General features: G+C 42.0%; 1 protein-coding gene across 2 annotated transcripts in view; it reads left to right on the plus strand.

The window, feature by feature from the left end:
* Nucleotides 1–2,863: 2,863 nt before the first annotated feature.
* LOC124606911 (ABC transporter G family member 23-like) overlaps nucleotides 2,864–13,098 on the plus strand; it is a 506,422-nt gene continuing 496,187 nt past the window's right edge. For both annotated transcript variants that reach the window (XM_047139013.1, XM_047139016.1), the window contains exon 1: nucleotides 2,864–2,958. The gene's annotated coding sequence lies outside the window, so the exon portion shown is untranslated. The remainder of the gene's footprint in view (nucleotides 2,959–13,098) is intronic.

Below are 13,098 nucleotides of genomic sequence, written 5' to 3' on the forward strand. Positions count from 1 at the left end.
ACTCATTTCTCAGGATCTATGCACCCAAACTGCTTGAAAATGTAATCATCACGTGTCAGTTCTAGTATAATATGTTTGTCCAATGAATACCCGTTTATCATCTGCATTTCTTCTTGGTGTAGCAATTTTAATGGTCAGTAGTTGACTAGGCTTAGCATTGGCTCATAAAGTTTCTGGATGTCCTCTTGAGGCATAGCGTATTAAATTCTGGCCTACTAGCGCGTTAAGTCTTCAAAATCCCGAGTTGGTTCGAGAGCCCTGCCCAAATGGCTCCAAACGTTCTGCAATGAGCGAGATTCGGGACGTAATGCCCAAGGCAGGGTTTTGGCAAACACGGAGACAAGCCGTGTGTGAACAGGCATTATCTTACTGACATGTAAGGCCTGGATGGCTTGCACCGAGCGAGGTTGCGCTGTGTTTAGTACACTGGACTCGCATTCGAGAGGACGATGGTTCATTCCCGCGTCCGACCATCCTGATTTAGGTTTTCCGTGATTTCCCTAAATCGCTCCAGGCAAATGCCGGATTGGTTCCTTTCAAAGAGCACGGCCGACTTCCTTACCCGTCCTTCCCTAATCCGATGAGACCGCTGACCTCGTTGTCTGGTCTCCTTCCCCAAACAACCTCAACCCTGGATGGCTTGCCATGAAAGGCAACAAACCGCGGCCTAGTATATCGTCGATGTACCGCTGTGCTGTAAAGATGCCGCAGATGCCAACCAAAGCAGTCCTGCTATGAAAGGAAACACGTACTATGTTCGAGTATAATGACTTTTCTGGAGACTAGAAATCTACTCTGTAGGAATCAGCATGGGTTTCGAAAAAGACGGTCGTTTGAAACCCAGCTCGCGCTATTCGTCCACGAGACTCAGAGGGCCATAGACACGGGTTCCCAGGTAGATGCCGTGTTTCTTGACTTCCGCAAGGCGTTCGATACACTTCCCCACAGTCGTTTAATGAACAAAGTAAGAGCATATGGACTATCAGACCAAGTGTTTGATTGGATTGAAGAGTTCCTAGATAACAGAACGCAGCATGTCATTCTCAATGGAGAGAAGTCTTCCGAAGTAAGAGTGATTTCAGGTGTGCCGCAGGGGAGTGTCGTAGGACCGTTGCTATTCACGATATACATAAATGACCTGGTGGATGACATCGGAAGTTCACTGAGGCTTTTTGCGGATGATGCTGTGGTATATCGAGAGATTGTAACATTGGAAAATTGTACTGAAATGCAGAAGGATCTGCAGTGAATTGACGGATGGTGCAGGGAATGGCAATTGAATCTCAATGTAGACAAGTGTAATGTGCTGCGAATACATAGAAAGATAGACCCCTTATCATTTAGCTACAATATAGCAGGTCAGCAACTGGAAGCAGTTAATTCCGTAAATTATCTGGGAGTACGCATTAGGAGTGATTTAAAATGGAATGATCATAGCCGGCCGGAGTGGCCGTGAGGTTCTAGTCGCTACAGTCTGGAGCCGAGCGACCGCTACGGTCGCAGGTTCTAATCCTGTCCCGGGCATGGATTGTGTGATGTCCTTAGGTTAGTTAGGTTTAATTAGTTCTAAGTTCTAGGCGACTGATGACCTCTGAAGTTAAGTCACATAGTGCTCAGAGCCATTTGAACCATTTGAATGATCATATAAAGTTGATCGTCGGTAAAGCAGATGCCAGACTGAGATTCATTGGAAGAATCCTATGGAAATGCAATCCGAAAACAAAGGAAGTAGGTTACAGTACGCTTGTTCGCCCGCTGCTTGAATACTGCTCAGCAGTGTGGGATCCGTACCAGATAGGGTTGATAGAAGAGATAGAGAAGATCCAACGGAGAGCAGCGCGCTTCGTTACAGGATCATTTAGTAATCGCGAAAGCTTTACGGAGATGATAGATAACCTCCAGTGGAAGACTCTGCAGGAGAGACACTCAGTAGCTCGGTACGGGGTTTTGTTGAAGTTTGGAGAACATACCTTCACCGAAGAGTCAAGCAGTATATTGCTAGCTCCTACGCATTTGTCGCGAAGAGACCATGAGGATAAAATCAGAGAGATTAGAGCCCACACAGAAGCATACCGACAATCCTTTCCACGAACAATACGAGACTGGAATATAAGGGAGAACCGATAGAGGTACTCAAGATACCCTCCGCCACGCACCGTCAGGTGGCTTGCGGAGTATGGATGTAGGTGTAGATGTAGAATCGGCACACCAGACCGACACTGATGCTGGTCGGGTCGTATGACGGACCATAGGTTGGCGATATCTCCAGATACGTGTCCACTCGTCATCGTGGCTGAGTTCAAAGCGGGACGTGTCACTGAAGACGATTCTACTCATATCAGTGAGATACCAGGCAGAGTGGACCAACGCGTTATTGACAGTTTGTGAAGGTCTTTCTCTTAAATTGTATCACCCAAGTAATCATTTGTTGGTTTGTACATGCACATCACATCTGCCGATTTATTTCCCATTCGGGTAGTTCCTTCGTGGTGCTTCATCGTTGTTCTTTTTTTTTTTCTGCGAGCGCCCTCGAAAGAGGCGTACGTGATTCTATATGCGTAGCACCGCCTCTGTTGCCCTTGGTGACTAGTGTTGGCTTCACTTCGTTGTAATGGAGACCAGACTCTTTCGTCAGAAAGCAGAGACAGTTACTTTACTATATATTATAGTCGAGAAGTGGTCATACGTCAGCCACGTGCCTACTGTGGTCTAGGAGACACCGCGCGTGCGCGCCACATGAGGTGTCCCTTCTGTGCGGCGGCTAGTCGCTCTTCGCTACTCGCTGGGTGCCGGTCGCTACCCCCACCTCGTTCCCGCCCCTCCAGGCGCCATTTGACAGCGGCTGGCCACGCCGGCCGCGGCAGCAGTCCGCGCGCGTCCTAGCTCGCAACAAGTGCGTACCTCAGTTCGGCGTCTCAACTTCTCCAGTCAACGCCGCTCACGACCCACATACGGCAGGTAAGCCAAGCAGCGAAAGTCGCCCCCGTCCAATATGCAACCGCAGCGCCCCGGCTTCGCCAATAGAAAGTGCTTAGTGCAGCCGGCGCTTCGTTCTGCGAAGGGTGCTGCGGCGAGCGTAATTGTCTTCGCTCAAAGTGTCTGCCTGTGGCTGCGTGACAGTGCCTAAATTTCGTCTGTGACTGTAAAAATGCCACGAAATGAAATCGATCACGTCTGTAACTCAGCTGACATCGTGTCCCTATACTATCCGGGACACCAAGATTCGATTCCCGGCATCGACAACAGAGCTTTTTCTTGGAAACTGTGTAACACTAATACTAAAATGTAGACTTTCACGGCCGTAAATGTCATGTCCATTATAATTATCCGGGCTGTTATGCCGTGGTCGGTTGATGAATTCTGTGTCAATTCCCAACGTTTCGTCCCCGTCTGCGGAGGACATCTTCAAGGGGGTCTGTAGCTCGATGGAAGGTCCAACACACCCACCGTGGCTGCGTGACTGTGCCTAAATTTCGTCTGTGACTTTAAAAATGCCACTAAATGAGATCGATCACGTCTGTAACTCAGCTGTCAACGTGTCCCTATACTATCCGGGAGACCGAGGTTCGATTCCCGGCATCGAAAACGCTTTTTCTTTCCTTCGTGGAAACTTTGTAACACTGATAGTAAAATGTAGACTTTCACGGCCGGAAATGTCGGGTCCATTATAATTACCCGGGCTGTTATGCCGTGGTCGGTTGATGAATTCTGTGTCAATGCCCAACGTTTCGTCCCCGTCTGCGGAGGGGGTCTGTAGCTCGATGGAAGGTCCAACACACCCACTGGCTCGCTACTGAGTAGCCAGTGGGTGTTCTAACAACCCTACCACAACAAAGGTCAAAATTTAATAATGATTGTGGTGTTGCTCACGCTGCTAAACACTGCATCTTCGGGCAACAACAAAGTTATTACGTGGCAGGTGTCATTAGAGCACAGTTAATAAAGTCATTTCATGTAATAATAAATAAACTAGGCACTCATCTTTTTGTGTTTCCCACGCTGGTCTCGTTGTAAAATCATGGCTCAATCGTCGAAAATCTAGGTGGTGGTGATTCCAAGCTCGGATGCAAAGAGGCCTAGGTTTTATTCTGCTATATTCAAAAGTTTTATAGATGCGTTTCACAAACCATTCTTGAAGATTAAACCTTTGAAAGTTAGCACAATGGTGATGTAAAAAAGTAATCAGCACTCCGAATTTAAGTTACACTTCTTTTTTATTGCTTTTGTTGCAATATCACGTAACACAAAAAACATCACTTCACAATACAAAACATACTTGAAAACATCTTCCTCACTGTTAAAGTTCACATTTTATAAGCTGACTACAATATACGTCTTTTCAACATGACGTCCAAGACTTGACCCTCTCAAGGTCCGACTCTCTAACTAACTAACCGCTTACGCGCCCAAAAATCAAGAGTTACAAGCACGTGAAAGATCATAGTGACAAAAGAAAGAATACACACAAGAATAATATCATTGCAATACAAACATATCGATGAATCAAAGTACTTCTACATTAATGAAATCAGATCTGAATGTTGTCTCAGAAATATGTCAACTACTTTACAGAAATAGAGTAGAATATTACTGGTATCGAGAGATTCAGATGAGGTGCCGTAATGGTTACGTAATTCAAGTACCATTGCAGTGTGTTGGACCTTCCATCGAGCTACAGACCCCCTTGAAGATGTCCTCCGAAGACGGGGACGAAACGTTGGGAATTGACACAGAATTCATCAACCGACCACGGCATAACAGCCCGGGTAATTATAATGAACGTGACTTTGTAACACTGTTAACTCATTCGTACATGAGTCTGTGATCATTGTGGTTTGCTGAGAACAAAGGCGACTGCATGGCTTAATATATTTTCATGTATTACGTTGTTTCGGCTGCAGCTACAATGAGATCGGTAATTAAGATTAAAATAACATAATATTGAAAAATGTTAAGTTTGCATTATCAGGTGACAAAACTACGAAGTAACAGAAGGGATAACAACCACCAATATTTAGAACTCTTAAAACAAAGTTCATTGTCAGTTTCAGTAACACCTCGTATGTCTATTGCATCTAACACTGAACTTTAAATGTTGAGATGGTTTAAATGGCTCTAAGCACTATGAGACTTAACATCTGAGGTCATCAGTCCCCTAGACTTAGAACTACTTGTACCTAACCAACCTAAGGACATCACACACATCCATGCGCGAGGCAGGATTCGAACCTGCGACCGTAACAGCAGCGCAGTTTCGGACTGAAGCGCCTAGAACCACTCGACCACAGCGGCCGGCCTTTAAATGTTCAAAGATGTAAAATTGTGCACAGAACGAAAATAAATAAATAGTATCCTATGAATATAATACTAGTGAGTCACCGGTTAAGTCATACAAATACTTGGGTGTAACACTTAGTAGGGATATCAAATGGAACGATCACATAGGCTCAGCCGTGGGTAAAACAGGTGGAGACTTCTTTTTATTGGTGCAATAATGGTATGGAATTGCTTACAGATCACTCACGCCATCCATCCTAACATACTGCTCAGGCGTGTGGGACCCGTACCAAATAGGACTAGCAGGGGATGTTGAACGTATACAGAGAAGGGCAGCACGAATCGTCTCACAGGGATGTCTGATCCACAGGAGAGTGTCACAAAGATGTTGAAAGAAAAGAACTGAAAGACACTCGAAGATAAACAGAAACCATCACGAGAAAGTCTACTAACAAAGGTAATAGGCTTTAAATGATGATTCTTAGAATACACTACAACCGCCTACGTAGCTTAATTATAGTACCCACAGAGGCATTTCAGCAATCAGTTTTCCCTGCGCTCCATAGGCGAATGGAGCGAGAAAAAGCCCTAATAACTGGTACCGTGGGACGTTTCATGCACTTCAGAGTGATTCAGAAGTGTAGAATTAGATGTAGATGCAGATATTTTACGATTTCTAATGATAAGTAAATGTTTTAATTTGTTGCCTTCCGTTGCTTTTAATGTACACTTCGCCTCTCATTTGTGTGTTTACATTCATCTTAATTATAGATCTAATGATGGCAATAACAGAAATGTCCAATAAATGAAAATATATTAAGTTATATAGACGGTTTTATTCTCAGTGTTTCCTCACTCTTATGAAGACAGCTGAAATGAATGGATCAGTTCGTGTTATGAATGTAAGCTAGTCAGTCCGACATCGGAACTGTTAGGACATCCAGATACTCTGCCGTTTGTTTTGCTGTATGCGACGATGTATTGTCATGATGTGAAAATATTTTTCCCTTGGGGTTTCTATCACAAACTTTTACAAAAGTTTGCGTAAACAGACATTTGTGTACCAACTGGCAGTAACGGTACGTTTAACTTCTAATGCTATAGTAGCAATATGACCTGTTTTAGAAAGAAAACTAGAAACTATCTTGTTAACAGCACTACGAATTCGTCGGACTTTTTGTAGACTTATTTTCCGTTCCATACACCTGTTAAGCCGAAAGATTTCTTTTCAGGATCATAACAATAAATCCAAGTTTTATCACCAGTAACGATATTCCAAAGCAAATCTGAAGGGCTGCCTTGGAATTTTTTTCGCAGTTTCTATGCAGCAATCAATGTGTTGTTTTCGATTGGGAGTACGTTTATGTGAAATCCAACGGCAACAAAGCTATCCCACGACGAAGTTGATGTACAATGTTTCGATCCAAACCAATGCCCAATGTCTCTCCGATAAATCTGTAAGATGTCTGTCAATGTTCTTCAAGCATTGCTCCTGCTGTGGCAATGTTTTCATCAATTACCACAGTTCACCTGAGGAAAGTTCCCACTAAGAAAAAACCGATCTATTTTGAATCTGATATGCAAAATATAATCTGTTGCCTTAGATGCCTTTTCCTCCAAATGCATTATTATGTTGATCTTCTCATTGTTTAGGGGTTGATTACAATTTAAAACCGTAAAAAAAAATTCATAGCCCGCAAAAGTTTTGCAATCAAAGTCATTTTTCGATGCACACAAATTCTTTAAATGATGACAATTAACAAATTTGCTCTTATAAGAGCAAATCTAACAAATTACACGGCAATCAGCTCGAAAAACATTAGAAAGCAGCTGTCATATGTTTAGAAAAAATCACTTTCAAGTGTATCCCTCGTATAAACCATGTTTTTGTGGCAGTCGATTTTCATCTTTCGAACAGAATGTTAATGTTTATGTAAATGTTTGTTATAATTTACATTCATTCCAAAAGAGAAATATGTTTGCTGATACAAACGTTACCGTAAAAAACACAATTTACTTTCTCACAATTCTCAAAAGAAGAGGAGCTTTTGCAGAAGTTAGTATCACTGTACAACAACGATGGTTAGAATGCCAGTGAAGATCAGTACTGAATACGTGTAGTTCATGAGCTAATGTGAGCTTTTTGAAATTGACTTCACTCGGTCCGCTTCCATGTAACGTCTCGTAAGTGAATGTGTGAGCGGCGAAGTGTTGCGTTTATGTTGTAGAGTCAAGGCAGAGGGTGAAACCCGATATCGGTACACAGTTGACTCCAGGGTGCTGCCAGCTAAACGTTCTTTTCCTATGGAGCGGTCACCACCCACAGTGTCTCATTTATTCACTCTCTGAGGTTTGGAACTTTGCCCAGAACTTAAACGTAGACCCTGGTGATCAGCGTCTCTCCTCCCCTTAACAGACAAATACTGGTGTTGAAATTTTTTTAGCAACCAAGATTCGAAGTGCTAACCACCATTTCACTAGCGTACGTTACAGACCTAGGCCACAGATGAGGTACAGGCCGCAAACTACAACCTGTTTCACAACAGCAACCACAATAAAATGATCTAAAGAAAAGTTAAAATCAATTCAGATTCACATGTAAACATTTTTTTCGGTTGTTGCATATCACACCCATTTTCAACCAGAAACTACAGTACTGTACTTGCAAGAAAGAATTTAAATAGACTCGATAGTGAAATGAGTCGCGACTGTTGTAAAATTTCACTTTCAGTTTTCCAGTACTAAAATTATTATTACGCAACTTTTGTCTGCAATCTTGCGGTTGACTATTAGTCATTATCAGAAAGTCAACTACTACCTGCAGCCGCAAGATAATTCAATTACATCTTAATAAAGAGCAACTACGCATTTTCAATAGTTTAGAGCGGGACGTATGAGAGGAAACGCAGATTTCAATCAAGAAAAAGAATAATTACAAGTGAAGATGTATTACTTTAAAAATTATGATGTGACCTGTGTTCTGATATATAAGTATCGCATAGAGAAATGAGACTCCTTTATTCCTGATTAAATTCACTTAAGATGGTTCATGTAATAGTTGAAGCGCATTTGTGACATCAATAAATATAGATTGCAGCAAGAAAATGGCGTTTCAGTTTATAAAAGGAAAGTTTATACACATACTGCGGAAAATAGTTACGCCAATAAACATGGAAAAATGAGAATTATTGAAATCAAATGAAACTATAAGGTTCCAGCTACCCTTTGAAGTCTCGAATTCGTCGCTTCAACCTGCATATACACATCATAGATATTTGAGACTTGGCTAGGTCTATGAAACGTTATAGTTTCATCTGATTAAAGCACCCATGCGTGTGTTTCAGTCGGGATGCTTGAGGTGCTGTTCCAATACAGTTCGAGAGCCTCTGCAATGCTGCTTGTGCTTAGGGGGAATACCATGTGGGCTGAAGCGTAAAGGGAGTTTGGACTGAGGCAGGATGCGTGCTAAGATAGTCCGTGCAGTTCTGTAAAGCCACTGGGTCAGGTTAAGAGTCGTGGTTAGCTTATCTGCCTAGTGAGCAAGAGGCCGGCCGGTGTGGCCGTGCGGTTCTACACGCTTCAGTCTGGAACCGCGTGACCGCTGCGGTCGCAGGTTCGAATCCTGCCTCGAGCATAGATGTGTATGATGTCCTTAGGTTAGTTAGGTTTAAGTAGTTCTAAGTTCTAGGGGACTGATGACCACAGATGTTAAGTCCCATAGTGCTCAGACCCATTTAGTGAGCAAGAGATCCAGGTTTGAATCCCGGTATTAGTACAAATTTTCATTCGTTGCTTCAGTCTGCACATATACGTCATATAAATTATTGAAATGTCCACCTTTTACTTCTTTTAAGTGTTGATGTCAATAACTAAATGAATAAACGGGCTAAGCAGCTGTAGAGATTAAACCAAAACTTGATGTCGGCGGGGAAGGTGAGGACAGGTGAAAAGAGGAAGGGGGTCCACAATATCAAAGTTTGTCTGGCCGTCGGTTACCCAGTTACGCCAACGGACCCATCACTTCGACATCTAGATACTCCACCGGCTGTATAGCTGCACCATGGCTGTCTGGTACCTGCAATGCGATGCGTGCCGCTTACGTTAAAAGTGGTGCGCGCATATAAGCAGTATCATTGTCTGACTCCCTTCCAGCATAATTCATTCACTAACTATTTAAGTACGAAAATCACATGGATCATTTTTAGCAAATTGGTTGAAAGACTTACATAGCACATTATTACAGCGTCTACTATTTAATTGAGGCATTGAGAACCATTAGGGTCCAAAGCACAAAAACAAAGTTTTGGGAAAAATAGATGTTTGTGGAAATAAAATTTGTAGAGAAACCTGTAGTCTCAAGAGTCTAAACTGTTTTTTAAGCAAGTCTCAACTTCCTACAGTTCCTGTAAAAATAATGTACCCGCTTTATGAAGTATCAATTAATATTCAAGTTTATATTTACGAGTATTATTAATGTCAGTCCACAAAATTTCTATTTATAGGTTAGTGACAGTAGTGTCTTTTGACTGCTGTAAAGTTTATAATTAATGTGAAATTAGAATCAGTACATTCTCCACGAGAAACTTTCTCAAAAATTACGAATAAAGCACAGATACTAAATGCAACACACACACAATTATGACCTATTCCAACGCTTATCTTTATTGCCAGTAAGCATATTCTGTGGTTTGAGATTCAGATAAAACTGCCTATACACCTGCGACTATGAAGCATTACTGCTACTTACATGATGTAGACACTAAATTATATTTTCAAATCCAAACGAACAACTGAGCAGTGCAGAGTAACATAATAATGATTGGTGCTTTGGGCCCTTATGGAAATGAATTTCCGATAAATTGGTGAGACAGTTTTTCACGAACGTTCACATGTACGGTGCGAGCCTACAGATATCGATAAAACTTGTACACCCCAAAATCAACAGACGTCCGGACAACGCATACATACTACAGTCTCAAAATCGGTGACGATCTGCTTTAACCCCTTAGGGTTTTACTTAAACACACACAGGTGTTCATTAAACTACGTATTGAATTACTGGAGAATTTATTATACATGGTGTCAATTTTAGGATGACAAACCAGAATAATTCGAAAAATAAGCTTCACACGAAAAAATGTGTAGAAACCAAAGTTGATTATTTTCGAGGGGGACATCTGCTGGTGTTAAAATTATCCCGCCACCCCAGCCTCCTGGGAGTGGGTTGGGAGGCAATTTTAAAATTTCAAATGGGAACCCCCATTTTTTATTGCAGAAACAGATTCTACATAAAAAACTACGTACATTTTGTCTCAAATATTTGTTTTGATTCTTGGTAGTTGACGCTGTAATTCAAGAAAATCCTTGTTCTCATTTTTGCGTGGGAAACAGTTACGGATAACAAAAAAAGTACTTATTTACTTCGTAAATTTTTATTTACTAAAACTAAAACTCTCCCTCCCTCCCCATATGGTGGGGTTTGACAGAGAGGAATTAGAGTTTTACAAATGTTGACCCAGCAAATAAAACTTATTCGAGTCTGCGGAAAAAATTAATATTTATCCGTAACCATTTTCCACGCAAAAATGAGAACATGGATTTTCTTGAATTACAGCGCCAACTACCAAGAATCAAAACAAATGTTTAAGACAAAATGTACGTAGCTTTTTATGTAGAATCTGATTCTGCAATAAAAATGGGGGTTCCCATTTGAAACTTTAAAGTTGCCTCCCACCCCACCCCCAGGAGGCTGGGGTGACGGGCTAATTTTAGCACCAGCAGATGTCCCCCTCGACAATAACCAACTTTGGATTCTACAAGTTTTTTCGTGTGAAGCTTATTTTTCTAATTATTCTGGTTTATCAATTTAAAATTTACATCCTGAATATCGAAAATTTCGTAGGAAGGTTACGTTGTCGCATCGCTAACTGCACTAATTTCCATAGCTGCCATACGGCGATGGAGCAGGTGGAGGATGATGGACGAATGGTAGGCATCGCCATGTCCCTTGGGCCGGTAAGCTAGACACTTCACTGACCGCATGAAATACGAGGCCTGTTCAGAAAGTAAGCTCCGATTGATTGCCAAATTGAAACCACAGTGAACATCAGAAATGTTTTACTTGTAACAATTAGCTACACCTTTCAGCTACTTCTCTACGTAGTCGCCGTTCTGACTTAGACTTTTGTCATAGCGTTGTACCAACTTTTCAATAGCCTCATCATAGAAGGCAGCCGCCAGTGCTTTCCGCCAATTCTCCACGCTGGCCTACACCTCGTTGTCTGTGTCAAAATGTTGTCTTCAAAGACAGCGGTTCATGTGACCAGAGATGAAACTCAGGGGGAGACAATTGCGGACTGAATTGTGGGTAATCTAACATTTCCATTTGAAAACGATGCAGGAGCATCTTCATTGCCCCTGCAGAATGCGGCTGAGAATTGTCGTGAAGACGAAACAGCACGACAGTTATGTAATGTTAGCTGCATAGCTTCAGGCGAAATTTCTCACCAGGCCCTCGTACTTGGCGGCAGACACTATTTTCTAGACATCTTTACGCACTCACTGCGAGCTCAGAAATGAGAAGAGCGACGTGATGCTAACTGGGGTTATACTAGAGACACTACCCAACACATCTGTGCAAAGCTTTATCGGATTTTCATAGTCGTTTCCATTTTGCGACCGATCGGAGCTTACTTTCTGAACGCCTCTCGTACAAGAAACAGTTACAGATTTTTGATTACTTTTACAGTGGAAACCATTACTCGAACACTATACCTCGAGTGTACGTTGTGTCCCGTGGCTCGTTACAGAATAGGCACGCTTCATTTGGTTAGCTACTCCCATTATTTTTGGACCCTTATGGTACTGAAAATACCTGCACAGCAGTGCAAACGCGTTCGGCATGAGCCGCCTGTCTTGTTTGCAAACAAACTGGTTCTTTCGCTGACGACACTTGCTCCCGACAATCCTCTATCTCAAGCTCCCTGTCTGTACTGATCGGTTCTGTCTCGAATTTCCTTTTCAAGCAGTGTTTCAGTTGCAATTGTGTACCACCGCGGTATGTATAGTTTTACTGATGTAGAGTTGGTCGGTAAGCTCCTCGTGTATTGGCACTGAACGCAGTTGCAGGGAGGCACATAAGACGCTACTTTACACTCAGCTGTTCCCGCAGAGATCGTAAACTTTTGCATTTTCACATAATCATTGCTTCAAGTTTTGTGTGGTACGTTTTGGTGATTGCATATTTCATAATTTTTCACTGTTATTTAAGTATTTTTACAGAAAGGTAATCACAGTAACAAACTGAAAAGATCGAAGTTAACATTATTTGCAACAAGCTAGCAGTGGTTACGGACTCCTTGTGCCAAAAGATTCAGAACAACCTTCGAAATTTTGTTCGTGGAGTTTAGTTTCTCAGTGATTGCAAGACACCAATAATGAACATGGCAGTTCTAAAGCTGCTCACGTAGGCTGATAGACCCTTGACGATATGTGTTTGTGTCACATTGTTCACTCATCTATCAACTGACGATTTAATGTCACGCATGAACTTCGTTCTTCTTCAGCTCAGAATGTAAAATAATATTTAGTCGCCATCTTTTAGTGGATCGAAGAAGTAAACGAGAAAATGACATTGCCTCCAATGAATGTGCGGACAATGTTATTCAGAAGCAAAACAGTGTGTCTAATGAATAATTATGTAAAGCCGATAGTTTTATACTGTCCAAAGTGTTTCCATTCTTGGATACGCACATTCAACTGTACAGAAGACATCTTCACACCTATGATAACCAGAATTCTGTACTTTGCATATCTCTGTGT

The sequence above is a fragment of the Schistocerca americana genome, chromosome 3 (genome assembly GCF_021461395.2).
Source record: "Schistocerca americana isolate TAMUIC-IGC-003095 chromosome 3, iqSchAmer2.1, whole genome shotgun sequence".
Lineage (NCBI taxonomy): Eukaryota > Metazoa > Arthropoda > Insecta > Orthoptera > Acrididae > Schistocerca > Schistocerca americana.